We start from the raw sequence: 12327 nt of genomic DNA on the forward strand, positions 1-12327 counted from the left end.
GAGTTAAAAGATCAGGAACTCGAACCTCAGGCCTGGCCAACAAGCTGCTGAGCGCAGAGGAGTCTGCAGCTTTCTTTGGTCCGTTGTTTTCCTCCAGATTGGTGTATCTGTGATTCCAAGAGACCCTAATGGGGATCCTTAGGGTGGTGGCCACCCCAGCCAGAGTCCTCTCCAGCATGACCTTGCGTTTTTCCATTAGTCCCCTTTCTTTAATGGGGTAACACAAACCGTGTAACAAATTGATCACAAACCCCAGGAGGGGAAAAAATGAAGAGCAACATTTTGCAGCTGTGGCACCATCTCTGCCAGAGAAAGTGGCGCTGGGCTGGAGTAGCGATTTGTGGAGGGAGACATTAAGAAAATAGGTGAAAAAGGTCGTATTTCCTCATGTCTTGCGGAGGCACAAAGCTTTCCTTTAATGAATGCACAGGAAATGTAAAAGCAGGCGAGGGTCTGAGAGCTGCGTAAGGAAGTTTGATACGGGTTTAAAGTCCTTCCTGTTCTTAGGGTCAGTGTCAGAAGTAAAATGCCATTTATGTTCCACTGGAGCTCCGTTTTGCACAGCTCCTTGCAAAGGCCTCTTTGCTGAGTGAATTTTTCCCACTGCCATTAAGGAAACACAACTCATTGGTGATTTCAAAGAGGGAAAATGAGAAGCTATAAGGACGAACATGTCGGAAGTGCTATAGAGTGATAAGGAAGCCAGGATGGTAAATCAAAGCCTAAGGAGGAAGGACATGAAGGGGCAGGCAAGTATAAATCTTTCTAAACTGATCAAGGAGCTGGTGGGGCCTTTAGAGGGATGTGAATGGAGAGTCAGTGGTTGGAGCTGCTGAGAAGCTGAATGAATTCCTTGACTTGATAAGCAAGGGAGAGCAGCTAAAGGTCACGTACTGTGAGGAGGACAGGGAAACACAGTGGTTTTCTATGTGGGGAGAGAGAGAAGGCATATTATTTAAAAGTTTTATGTGTGTAACCCAAGCAGACAGTTGGGAAATTAAAACTATTAAAATTGACAAGTCACCAATTTTAGATTAACTGCAACCTACAATTCTTGGACTTGGTTTCTGGCCTTGGTGTTTGAGACATCCCTGGGAGAGTGGTGGTGGCTGAGGAAGGAGACACAGAAAGCATTGTCTCCTTATTCGGGGGGTGGGGAAGGAATATAAAATCAATTTGGGAAAAAAAAAAAGAAGAAAGAAATTAGGCAAGTTGTAGAGAAAATGAAGTAGATATTGCTAAAAGGCAAGCAGCAAGCAAGGTTTGAGAGCCATTTAGTAGGCAGTGAAGTGGCCCTCACTACGCAGTGGTCTCACATTTCTGAGATCTGCTTTACATAGGCTGAATGTGCATTAAAAGTGCTCTGTGCTTCTACAGCACCAGCTACCGCAAAGGTCCAGCTTTGGAGAGAGCTTTGGGGTGTTGCTGCAGTACAAACCATACCAGAGAGCAACGCGGTGCCTGGGGCTGCACAGGTCACTGAGAGCAACTCGCACACCAGCGTCTTCCTGATTCCCCAGTTCTAATGGAAATGGCAAACATGTGCCAGTCTTAATGTCGTGATTTTTTAAAGTGCCCTGTGAGTTTAGGTGCCAATAACCTACAGTGGTTTACATCCACTCCGTGCTACTTGTCACTAGCCATAGCAGTGGCAGATGACAAGCTTGGCCAAGTTGGTGCTTCCAGCTGCCCTGATCTCTTGGGGCTGATGCTCCTGCTGCTCTGATACATGGAGTGTAGTCAGGATGGAGCTCTGTGCTCAGAAGTCTCCATTATGGTCAGAACCATTGCACCGTGGATTTGATTGACTTACAGATCTGAGCCTTCAGATAGACGCACTTTTTCCCACATCCAGTGTAAGTGGTGAGATCTCATCCTGTAGATGCTGTGCTGACTGCAGAGGACCTTTGTCAGGTTATTTTAGTTAAACTAGTGTTTTCCAACGTTATTTTTAATTTATGGAGCTCTAAACATTTGACAGTGCAGGTTTGAACCCTTCTGCAGCAAACCTAAGCTTATTTACTGTCTCCCTGCTCATGTAAATTCTTAGGAGCTTTTCACAGACCTATGGAAAGAGTCTGTGTGCCTGAAGGGACCACAGCTCAAACCCCCTGGTTTAATGAGGCTGTTGCTGCTCAGAGCCTTTTATTTTCGTAAGCTGTGTGAAGATGGAGAAACCAAAGAGAGAAGGATGCATACCACGAGCTCTTCTTACCTTCAAGAAATTAGGAATACGCTTTATTTAGAGGATAATTTCAATAGAGTTCCCAAGACTTATGTCCCACTAAAGAGCGGAGGCACAAGGCTCCTCTTGTGACGTGTCAAGTTACCCAGGAGACAGACTGAGCAACTGAGAAATGTTGCAGGTTTTTGGGAAAGAGATTTATATATAGATGTGTTACGGGAAAAAATACCTCTGCTCATACACATGGTAATTCTTCTGTCTTACTTTGTTTGCTATCTTTCTTTCTTTATTGTTTTCAAAGATTTAAAGGAATTTAATTAAAAAGGCAGTTTAACTACCCTCTTCTTTCCAGATAACAAACACTAAAATAAAATGAAGTGAAATATTGGAGAGCCTGCTTTATATCCCTTTTAAAACTAAACACAAAAGCCAGATGAGATCAGAGGGTTTATCAGGCAAGATATTTCCAGAAAACAAGAGGAAGCCGTGCTGCCACCGCACAAGGAAGGGCTGAACCTTCGTCTGGAAAGCCATGGTCCGTTCTCATCAGCCAGGATATCAGAAGGATAAATCCAAAGTGGAACTCGGAAGGTGCCTGGGACAACGGGTGATGCTTACAAGGAGTAACCAAAGGAGCGTGGGTCACTCAGTGCAGCAGAGCTGAAGTGAGGGCACTGCTTTCTGTAGATGCAACAGAAGGAAGAATATTATATAAATAAAAAGAGCTCTTTGGCTGACAGCATGATTATAAACTGCCATGGAATACACTTAGGCTGGAAATGAGGAGGGCTGTGGACCTCAGAGCAGCGGGGTTCTGCAAGGCCTTGCATCAGGACAGCAGGGCCAGTGTCGCCCTGCGTCACCCATACACAGAAGGGATTGCCTGCGAAGCTGTGCAGGTGGAGTCTGGCTGCAGCGATCATCTCCAGCCCTGTACGCTCCCAGAATACCATTAATTTCTTCCATTAGCCTGGTGTTCCATAGGCAACTGTCTAGCTGTGATCTTCCAGAGAGCCAAAAGTAGGCTTTATTATTTAGGTTTTAGCTCAGCTATAATACATCATTTAGAAAAGACCCTGCTGTGTTAAGATGCATTCAGTAACGGGGCAACACCCAGTGTATATGTTACACTGCACTCTGCTTTGTCTTTGTTAGCGCCCACGGCAGCAGGTGAGTGATCAGCGTGGCCCCAGCCACGTGGTGGTGGTGCGTGGTGCTGAGTCTGTCCGAGTTTTACATCTTCTGCAAACCTGGTGCTGCTGCATGCCTTACCAGCACCCGGCACACCGCTACCGATGCCTCTCAGCTGGAAAGCGCAGACACTGCTTCACTCCTGTGTGTATCCGTGCTCTCTGCCTTTCTGCTGTTTGCTGCTGGGGAAGATTTCAGCTGCTTGGGCTCCTCTTCCCAAACCATGGCTCCCCCCGTCCCTGCACGCCCTTCCCATTCCAAAATGCATTTTGAGGCTTCTGCAGTAGTGATCTGGGTGTGCATAGCTGGGGGTGCAAACCCCACGATCCCTAAGGGGGGAACCCTGGGCCTACACCCCGTGAGGCCGTTCTCCTGAAGCTGGCTTGGTGATGGGATCTGGGAACTGCACCACAGCATGCTCAGTGGCCCGTAGTGACAGGTTTATAAAACAAGGCATCCATTGCCTCCGGTAGAGATTGTAGCCTGGCTTTTCTCTTGTGGCTGTTGTAGCAATAATCATGTGTCCGCAGCTTTCCCCAGGGTGTGCTGCCATGCCTTCCTCTGGCAGGAGTTGCATGCCTGACTCTCAGAGCTCTCCCGTCGCTGGGGGGGCACTGAGCAGCACCTCCTGGGCTGGTGGTAACCGCTTTCCATCCCACTTACAGTCAATAGCTGCAAGGGGAGTCTGGAAACGGGGATGCAGGAAGGGAAGGGACCCATAGAGCTGCTCTCATCCTGCCGTTGGCTCTGCTGGCCTGCACCAAGGGCTGCCAAGCGTGGCGGGGCAGGGCTGTGCCGGGCGCGGGTGCTGCGCAGCACGCAGGGTCTCTGCCAGCCCCTCCCGGGGCCGGAGGCAGAGCACAGAGCCCAGGCGGAGCAGCACCCCGGTGTCAGATGTCTGTCTTAGCCTCTGACCAGCGAGAAGGTCTCCATCTAAATCAACAAGAGCCCTCTGGACTTCGAACCATGGCGGGTGGGTATTTTTAGAAGCCAATCAATCAGTGGTGACTGTTCAAGTTCAGACAAGTCAAACACCGCCTGCAAAGTTACACAGAAGCACTGTGTGTCGTGGAAAGGTTGGTGAGCCTGCTTATTTGACAAGCTGTGCCAAATCCATGAGCTACCAGAGCTGAGTTCTTTTTAGAGAGATAGCTGTAAGAAGTAGAAGTGTAAACAGACTGTGGATTGTAAAACACACACTTTTTAAATCGAAGCAATAAATTACAGTTTGGCTTTCCACAGAAACTTTCTTTCAAGGTGCTAGAAGTGTTTTCCAAACCTGAACGTGGCCCTAGGTTGAAGGTTTTTCTTCTTGGACTTTTTTGCAGGTGAAGAAATTGAGGCACAGAAGCGTTTAGGGCTACCAAGGTACCACAGTCTCTAAGAATCCAGCTTGTCTCCAGGGAAGGGCTGTGCTACCAGTGCTGGAAGAAGAAAAGAAACACCTGTACCCTGGCATTGACCTTCACAGCCTGATTAGCTGAAATCAAAGTAATGGGGTTAGATCAGCCTCGGGGCAGGGAATGGAAGTGGCAGACGGGTGGTGTTTTGGTGGTTCTGCTACGAGGTAGCAGCATCTGAAGCCCTTGTAGGACCTTCCTCAAAGAACATGAGCTGGAGTTTGCCAACAGGAGCACAGAGAAGAGCTGATTCTTGCAGGAACCTCCAGATGCTATTGTAGTGTGTAGGGATGAAAATAATAATATAATGAATCGTCTCACTCCATGAAAAATGCCAGCACAGCCAGGACTCAGGCTGAGACACTAGCAAGTCAGTAGCCGGATTAGAATGTGCTGGTGTTCTGATTTCCAGAACCGCAGTTTATCCAGCTTGAAAACAGGCGTGATGTTTTCTGTTGTCATTAACCACTGAGACAGGAACCTGTGGCTCCTGCCCTGTCTGCTTCTCTGCTGCTTCGTGTCCTTCCCTCCATCACTGCAAGGCGTCTGCTCCAGAGTCCTCGCTGGAGTCTTTGCACAGCTGCACAAAATGTAGTGCACGATCTGATTCTCAATGTGGGCTTTACTCATATGTTCAATGCCAGCTGGAGGGCCCTGCCGAGTTTTTGCTGATGCATCAGAAATATATTTTTAGGAAGGTTTCTCTATAATTATTACATTATAGCTACTGCTGGATTGTTCAGAGTGTAGTAAACAATTGCTATACTTGTTAGAGGTCATGAATAGAGAAAAACATTCCTCTGTGTGAGGTCTGCTGTTAAATAATAACTTGTCATTTCATGGTGTAGGGGGAGTGAATGCCCTCAAAGGGACGTGCTGACATTGTTCAAGCCAGTGATCCAGTTCCTGTAATTAACACCACTTTCTTAAGGCTGCTTCTCCTAGCAGGAACAATGGCTGCGCTGAGGGACAGCTGTTGCCCCACTGCAGCTCTCGTCATCTTGTGTCTTGATCCTCTCGCCGTTTTCTCGGTTACCCGTTCTGCAGCGGCACTGAGGTACCCTTATCGCCACAGATCCAGGCCTCAGGGTGATGGGCAGGTGATGAGGAACGCTGTTCACTAACAGCTCTGTGGGGCCCGGCTCCAGGCAGGAGAAGGTGATCAGGCACGCCGAGGTTATTAATGAGTAATTTCATGATGTGCTGGTCTAATGAACAGTGTTCACCTTGTGGCATCTCTGCTGTCTGATGTGGAGGGAGCACTCACTGCTGCCTTTTCCCGGGGGGATACTAAAGGTGTCTGTATCCTCCATCTGTCATCTCCAGTGCACCTCTGGGAGCTTCAGAGCTTTGAGAAATCCTTTTCTCTGTCTCGCTGAAATTGTCTGGTATGTTCAAGAACTACTCTCTCTCTCGCTCTCACACACACACACTGTGATGACATGTAAAGCTTTGTTTGCTCAGGACATCTAGGCTTTGCAATAACCACCTTGCCATCCGCCCAGACCTAATGTGCAGTTGTGGTTTTCATGGTGCAGAAGAAATGCAAGGATACAGCTGTGGCTCAAATCAGTTAACAAAACGGGCAAAGGAATGATCCCACGGCCTCAGGAGTCCTATCTCAAGGCCAAAGCAGAAACCAAGAAATCTGTCTGAGCTGCAAAAAGCGAGGGTAGAGCAGCGAGCCAGGGCCTGGGCAGGTGACAGATGTGTCATTTCTGACATCTCTCAGTCCCTCCCTGTGGTGGTGGGGATCTGCCCATTATTACATGGTGAGAAGAAAATGATGTCTTGGCGAAAACATGGCAAGCGTAAGAATTCAGCCTGGAAGGAGCTCAGCAGGGACACGTAGGAGCTGATCGCACCGTTTCAGAGCCTTTCTAGAACCACTAGCTGGGGGGAAAGAGGAGCAGACATCTCCCACGTTTCTGCATGCAACAACTCAGCGGCTCTGGTGGTCTTTGGTAGACACCACTAAAAGCGTGGCCAGGCTGTATGTGGTCAGCCAAAGACAGTCAAAACTCTGCCCTGTCGTCTGACTTACGTGGGGAGGTATCTCTAGGCAACAAGTGTTGCTCCCCAGCGGAGCTGGCCGCGAGGCCCCTGGGCACTGCCCCCAGAGCCATGTGGTGAACCCAGATGCTTTAAGACTGCGCAGCTGACGGGTGGGCAGCTGAGGCATGCAGCTGTTCGGGGTGAGACTGGCTGCAAGTTGAGGAAATTGTGTGAAGCGGGCCTCAAGGTTTGCAAAGAACTGCGGAGATGGAGGGCTGTCTTTTGCAGAAGAAGCCCTGAGTGAGCAGTGGAAGAGCTGAAAGGCATCTAATGAACTGTAGCAGTGTATGAAGCGTGGCTGAGGTGAATTAGGATTTGAAAATGACCAGTTAAGTTCAACATCTGTGACAGTCCAGTCAATATGTGCAGCCTGGGAGGCTGCCACAAGTCCCAGCTGCTGCCAGTGGAGTGGCAGAGCCTCTGTTGCTGGTGTTTGCTCCCTGTGCATGGCTCTGCGTCCTTCTCTGCAGCTGCTGCGACTCTTGGGGTTGGTGGCAGATGGCAGACGATCCGCCAGCCTGGAGAAGAAGAACACTTTGGGTGCACAGCGGAGCACAGACTTCTCTTTAATGACGGTTTATGTAGCTTGGAGGGAGACAGGCTGAGGATGGACACTTGTTGCCTGTGGGAAGATTGCACTGAAGCAAAACTGGGACAGAGCCTTTGGTTTTGAGAGCTCACTGCTTCTGAATTGTCAGCTTGCATCAGAGCTAAATATCTGCCCCTACTTCTGACTTCAGCAGCCACCCTGGCATTGGGGGAAGGAGCCAACCTCGGGTACAGGTCTGACACTTCCCAGACACGTGGTGACCACTCCAAACAGCCCTGTAACACTCCCCATATTCACATGGAAGAGGGTGACTGAAGGAGGGAATGGCAGTCTCCATACTCAGCCCTCTTGCTTTTTTTGGTCTGCATTGCATGCTCCATGTTGTTTTAATGTAGTTCCTAGTATTTAATGTGCTTTTATTGCTTTCTCTAATAACACCGACTGAGCACTAAGAGCCAAATTAAACAAGCCATGCCAATAAGCCAAACATTTAACTTCAACCAGCAAAGCGGATGCCTCTTACCCCTACTCAGGCTTAGATATGTAAATCAGGGACCTCACTGCTCATCAGGGAAAGCGGAGCAAATGGCTGCTGTGGTGCAGGTAGGGTAGAGCTGGGGCACTGTCCCTGGCGTGGGTGCAGAGGCTGCTGTGTGCCCCCTCCCCACACGTGCTGGTCTTACCACCCTGGGTCTTGAGGTGGAAGTTGGACAAGGTGAAAGGCTGGTTGTTCTCCAGGTTGTAACGTGGCATCTTGTCTCATGGGCTTTATCAAGCTGGGTCTTGTTTTTCTGTGGCTGGAGGCACCTGTAAATCCCTTTGACTTCAGTGGAAGCTGGAGTTCATATTCTGCGTCGCTGAAAGCCTTTCCATGCAATTAAAAAACAACCCCAAACCTCCTCCCCTGGTGCTGATCAGTGGTGTGGTGTTGACGTAAGTGTACTGGAGTTTCGCTTGCAGCAGCTGGGTAGCTGGCACTTTTATAGGGCTTTTTTTTTTTATTCTCTCTCTCTGTCTTTTGCACAATATTCCTGAAGGTTTTTTTCTCTGTTTGCTTTTCCCCAACAAGCCCCAGCCTTCATCTCTGTCCTCTTAGCACTGCTTCCTGTTGTTCTCTGTGATCTCCCTTGTTCCATCTTTCTTCTCTTCTCTGGTTTCCTCCCTTTCATTTTAGCTCTTTTTTGTTGAGACTGGCTCAGCCCATCCTCCCAAAGGGGAAGCGTATGTTTCATCCCCCTGGCTCTGTTTCCCTCCCAGCCCCACAGCTGTTCCCTCTTTCCCGTTCCTACAGGCCCCTCTCCTGCTCACAGCACCATCCACTGCCTTCTCTTTTTCCTGTCCACGTCCAGCCCCTTTCCTCCATCACTGGAGGTCAACAACAGAGAAAATGAGCCAGGAGGGGGATGTTACAGCTAAGAATGATTGTGCCTGCGAGATGCTAAGTGTTGTCTCACCAGCATTGGTCTGGGCTGCTTTCATCTGGCTGGATGAGTCGAACCCGCCAGCTCAAGCACTGACATAGGTTTTGGTGTTTCATGCCACACAATCTGCCATTACACCTGAGAAATTTTAGCCTTTTGCTCTGCCCAAGCCTGACAGCCGTAAGCTCTGCGGCGGGGATGTGGTGGGGTGGGAAGGTACGCTTCACTTCTGACTTCCTTTCCCCCCGCCCCCCGCCGTGCGCTGCACTTTACCAGCTGAGCACCAGGCGTCTGTAGCTGCAGATCTCTGTGCTTTGGTCCATGCAATTATGTGTTTTCCAGTTGCACTCAGTTGAAAGTAATCATGGAGCTGCAATCTCAGCTGGGACAGAAAATCATCTAACAAGTTGGCTCCTGTGCGATTACAGAAGATACATTCTGCCACTAATTTGTTCTGCCACTGTTTCACCCTCCTAAGTGGAATGAACTGGGGAAGCAAATGCACACTTGAGTGCTGCTGGTCTGTGCCTGGGGTGAATTAGACATATTGCTTCAAGGTGCAAAGAACTTTCCACTCTAGAGGAGCTGGGCGGCAGTGTGTGCGTCTGCCTCAGAACCCATCTGACCCCTGCCTCGGGCAGCTTTTTACAGATTTAGGAAATGATCAGATCTGGAAGGAGAGCCTGCATGGGCTGATCTGTCAGCAGGTAAGCAAAAACCTAATACATCCCACAGCCACCCTGCGCGCAGCCCAGAAAGTGGACCGAGACCCCAGAGCTGCTGTTTCACTCGCTCCCCAGCTGCAATTGCATCTCCTGCCTCTTCCCCCTCGCCTCTCCCTGTAATCCCTGACTCGGGCTTTGCCCTCTGCAGCAACAAAGAAAATGTCATCAAAAGCCTCCTTGCACTGATGCAGCAGGAGGCTGTGACAGATACAGTCACGGCTGGGGAATGAGTGCGGAGCAGTGCCGAGCTGCCTGTGCCATTATTGTTCTCTGCTGCAAGCTGGAAGCAACCGAGAGGAGGAGGAGGAGGAGGAGGAGGACGCAGTCGGTCCTTCTGTAACAGCCCCCCCAGGACCTGAACGAACCTTCGGTGTTGCAGGGTATGCACAACAGTCGAGACTGGCAATTTGTTGCATGAAGGTAACAACAAAACCCCTCGTCTGGATTCAGTCCCCGTATCTGGTATTTTGGTAGTGATTACTCAACAGCGATCAACATTTAAACTGAGTTTCAGAAAAAACAAGTAATGAAAGAGGGGAATAAGTGAACTTCCAGGGCAAGTGCAGGGTGTGCTGAAAGGGAGAATGATGTGACGATTGCCCCAGGTCAGCCTTGGTAAGGCCGACCCTCGTGGGGGTAGTTCAGCAACTTCTTGTTGGGGTTTGTTACAGAGTGTTTCCCCTGCGAGCCGTGCTCTGCTCTCGCGGGTTCCCTCCCTGCGCCCTCGGCTCAGAGCAGCAGCCTGGTACCTCGGCACGCGGCACACGCTACAGGTGGCAGCTCCGAAATGGCCATCAGCATTTTCAGGGGCAAGTACATAAGATGAAGAATACTATATTAGCTTATATACTATATACTCGAAGAATACTATTAGCTTGCATCACCCCTTGCTAATGTAGATGATCGAATTAAAGAAAAAAGTTGAGTTATGCCACGCAAACAGTCCATTTCTGAGTATGTCATAATGGCCCCCTGGCAAGCTCCATAGGCCATAAAAATGCCCACTCTGCTTATCGTATTTAATTGTTTTAGCCTTTGATAAATTATCTGTTAAAGCCTGTTGAACATTTTAAAGCGTTTCTTGCTAATGGATTTTCACAATGTGGTTTAAGGGATGTTGTTATTAATAAATGTAACTGCACTGAATGGTAATTTGATAAAGATGAAAGAGGTATTTATGAATTCCGCTTCCCTTTTAGCTGTTGCTAGGAATTTTCACTCCTTCAGAATATACTGAATTTAGTCTTGATTTCTTTTTGTTGAAACTGGGCTATTACGTGCTGATTCTGTAAAGAGAATATTAGTGGAGTTGGACCAGTTGTGAAGTCCCCTGTGGTGGTAAAAACCCAGTTGTTCCCAGCACATCAGAGGGGTTTCCTGGCTATAAGAGGCAGCGAGACTGGCCCTGGGATCCCATACAGTACTGGTAGAAAAGTGTAAAGGCAGTTTGGGATTCGGGTAGGGTTTTTTCCCCCCAAGATGATTAATGGATCTTAATATTGATAGAAACATGAAAAGAAAATAATTTGTCCATGCTAGATAGCCAGGTTTTGCTAATGGGCTGCTCTCCATTACGTTATCATTGCAATGACTGAAGCACTTTGCTGTGTATAAATTAATTAGGAACTTGCATTTCAGTACTGAACAGTGTATGCCTGGCTCCAGTGAAACAGGAAATGTGGAATGTCTAAAGGCTGGTATCTACCACAAAAATGGCTCTGTAAACACTTGTGGCACACAATAATGGGAAGTACTGTGAGTTATGTTGGGACTGCATCATAAAATTATCATAGGGCTAAACAAGGGCAATTGTGAGGAGGAATGTTAGCAGAAAAAATGGAAAACATGTTATTTTCTAAGAAGAGAGCTTTGCTTTATTAGGATTTGATCCATGCAGAGACTGACGTCTTCAACACAGGAGACAGGTATTAATCACGGGAAAGAATCTGTTTGCACTACTAGCAGAAAGCTAGTTCTCTTGACAATAAGAAAAAAATATTTTCTTTTTCTGGACGGGGCTTGTCGTTAAAGATGCGTCCATGTGCAGAAACACAAAGGATCAAAAGGCAGCGTGAAGCTGGGGAGGGCTGAAAGACAAGGGATTTGCTCCTGCCTCTCTCAGTTGCCTGCTATGTGGTGTTGTACAGCTACTTCTTTCTGTGGCTCTTCCTTACCTCCCACCCTCTGTGTATTTTCTTTGTTAGCTCTGTTCAAGAGCAGAGAATTTCTCATACCTTGTTTTAATACTGCATGTAACTTCGCCAGATGCTATGGTAATATCATCAAGACTAATAGCTACTCTGCCACCCAGCTCATTCTCTCAACCCATCCTTGTGAACAGGCGGCCAAGAGATTTATATATAAAGCAGAAATACGGATCTGCCTCTGATCTTAAGTATAAATCAGGGTTAAGTTCAATGGAATTCAGCAGGAATAAAATGGGTGTTTGTTACAGAGGAACTGAGACATTCTGTACAAAATACACAAACAGTACTTACAATAAAGTTTATAATTTAAGACAAGAAAATGGTGTGAGATCTTGGCTGACTGCACCTTGCACTAGACTCCTCCCTTGGGATGACGCTCTTACATTATAATAATCAAGTTTTTCTGGACTACTTTCCTTGCATAGTAGGCTATAAATAATCATTATTGGTATTGCAACAAGGCTGTGGGTTCCTGAGCAACTATGACCAAATTCTTGATTTGTCAGTTACTGATACAATGCATCTGTTTTTCTGATTATTTTAATAATGTTTTATATGCAAAGGAAAGAATACAAAATTACGTCATTTTTTTT

The 12327-nt window shown here is 47.8% G+C and overlaps 1 long non-coding RNA gene across 2 annotated transcripts in view; it reads left to right on the forward strand.

Annotated features, from left to right (window-relative positions):
• LOC119156451 overlaps positions 1 to 12327 on the forward strand; it is a 55919-nt gene that overhangs the window by 14514 nt on the left and 29078 nt on the right. The window contains exon 1 of one of the 2 annotated variants that reach the window (XR_005107145.1): positions 7141 to 9509. The exons of the other annotated variant lie outside the window; for it this stretch is intronic. This is a non-coding gene — a long non-coding RNA (uncharacterized LOC119156451). Of the gene's footprint in view, positions 1 to 7140; positions 9510 to 12327 lie in introns of those variants that run through there. 2 annotated transcript variants of the gene reach the window in all.

Source organism: Falco rusticolus, chromosome 1 (genome assembly GCF_015220075.1).
Source record: "Falco rusticolus isolate bFalRus1 chromosome 1, bFalRus1.pri, whole genome shotgun sequence".
In the NCBI taxonomy this organism is placed as follows: Eukaryota; Metazoa; Chordata; class Aves; order Falconiformes; family Falconidae; genus Falco; species Falco rusticolus.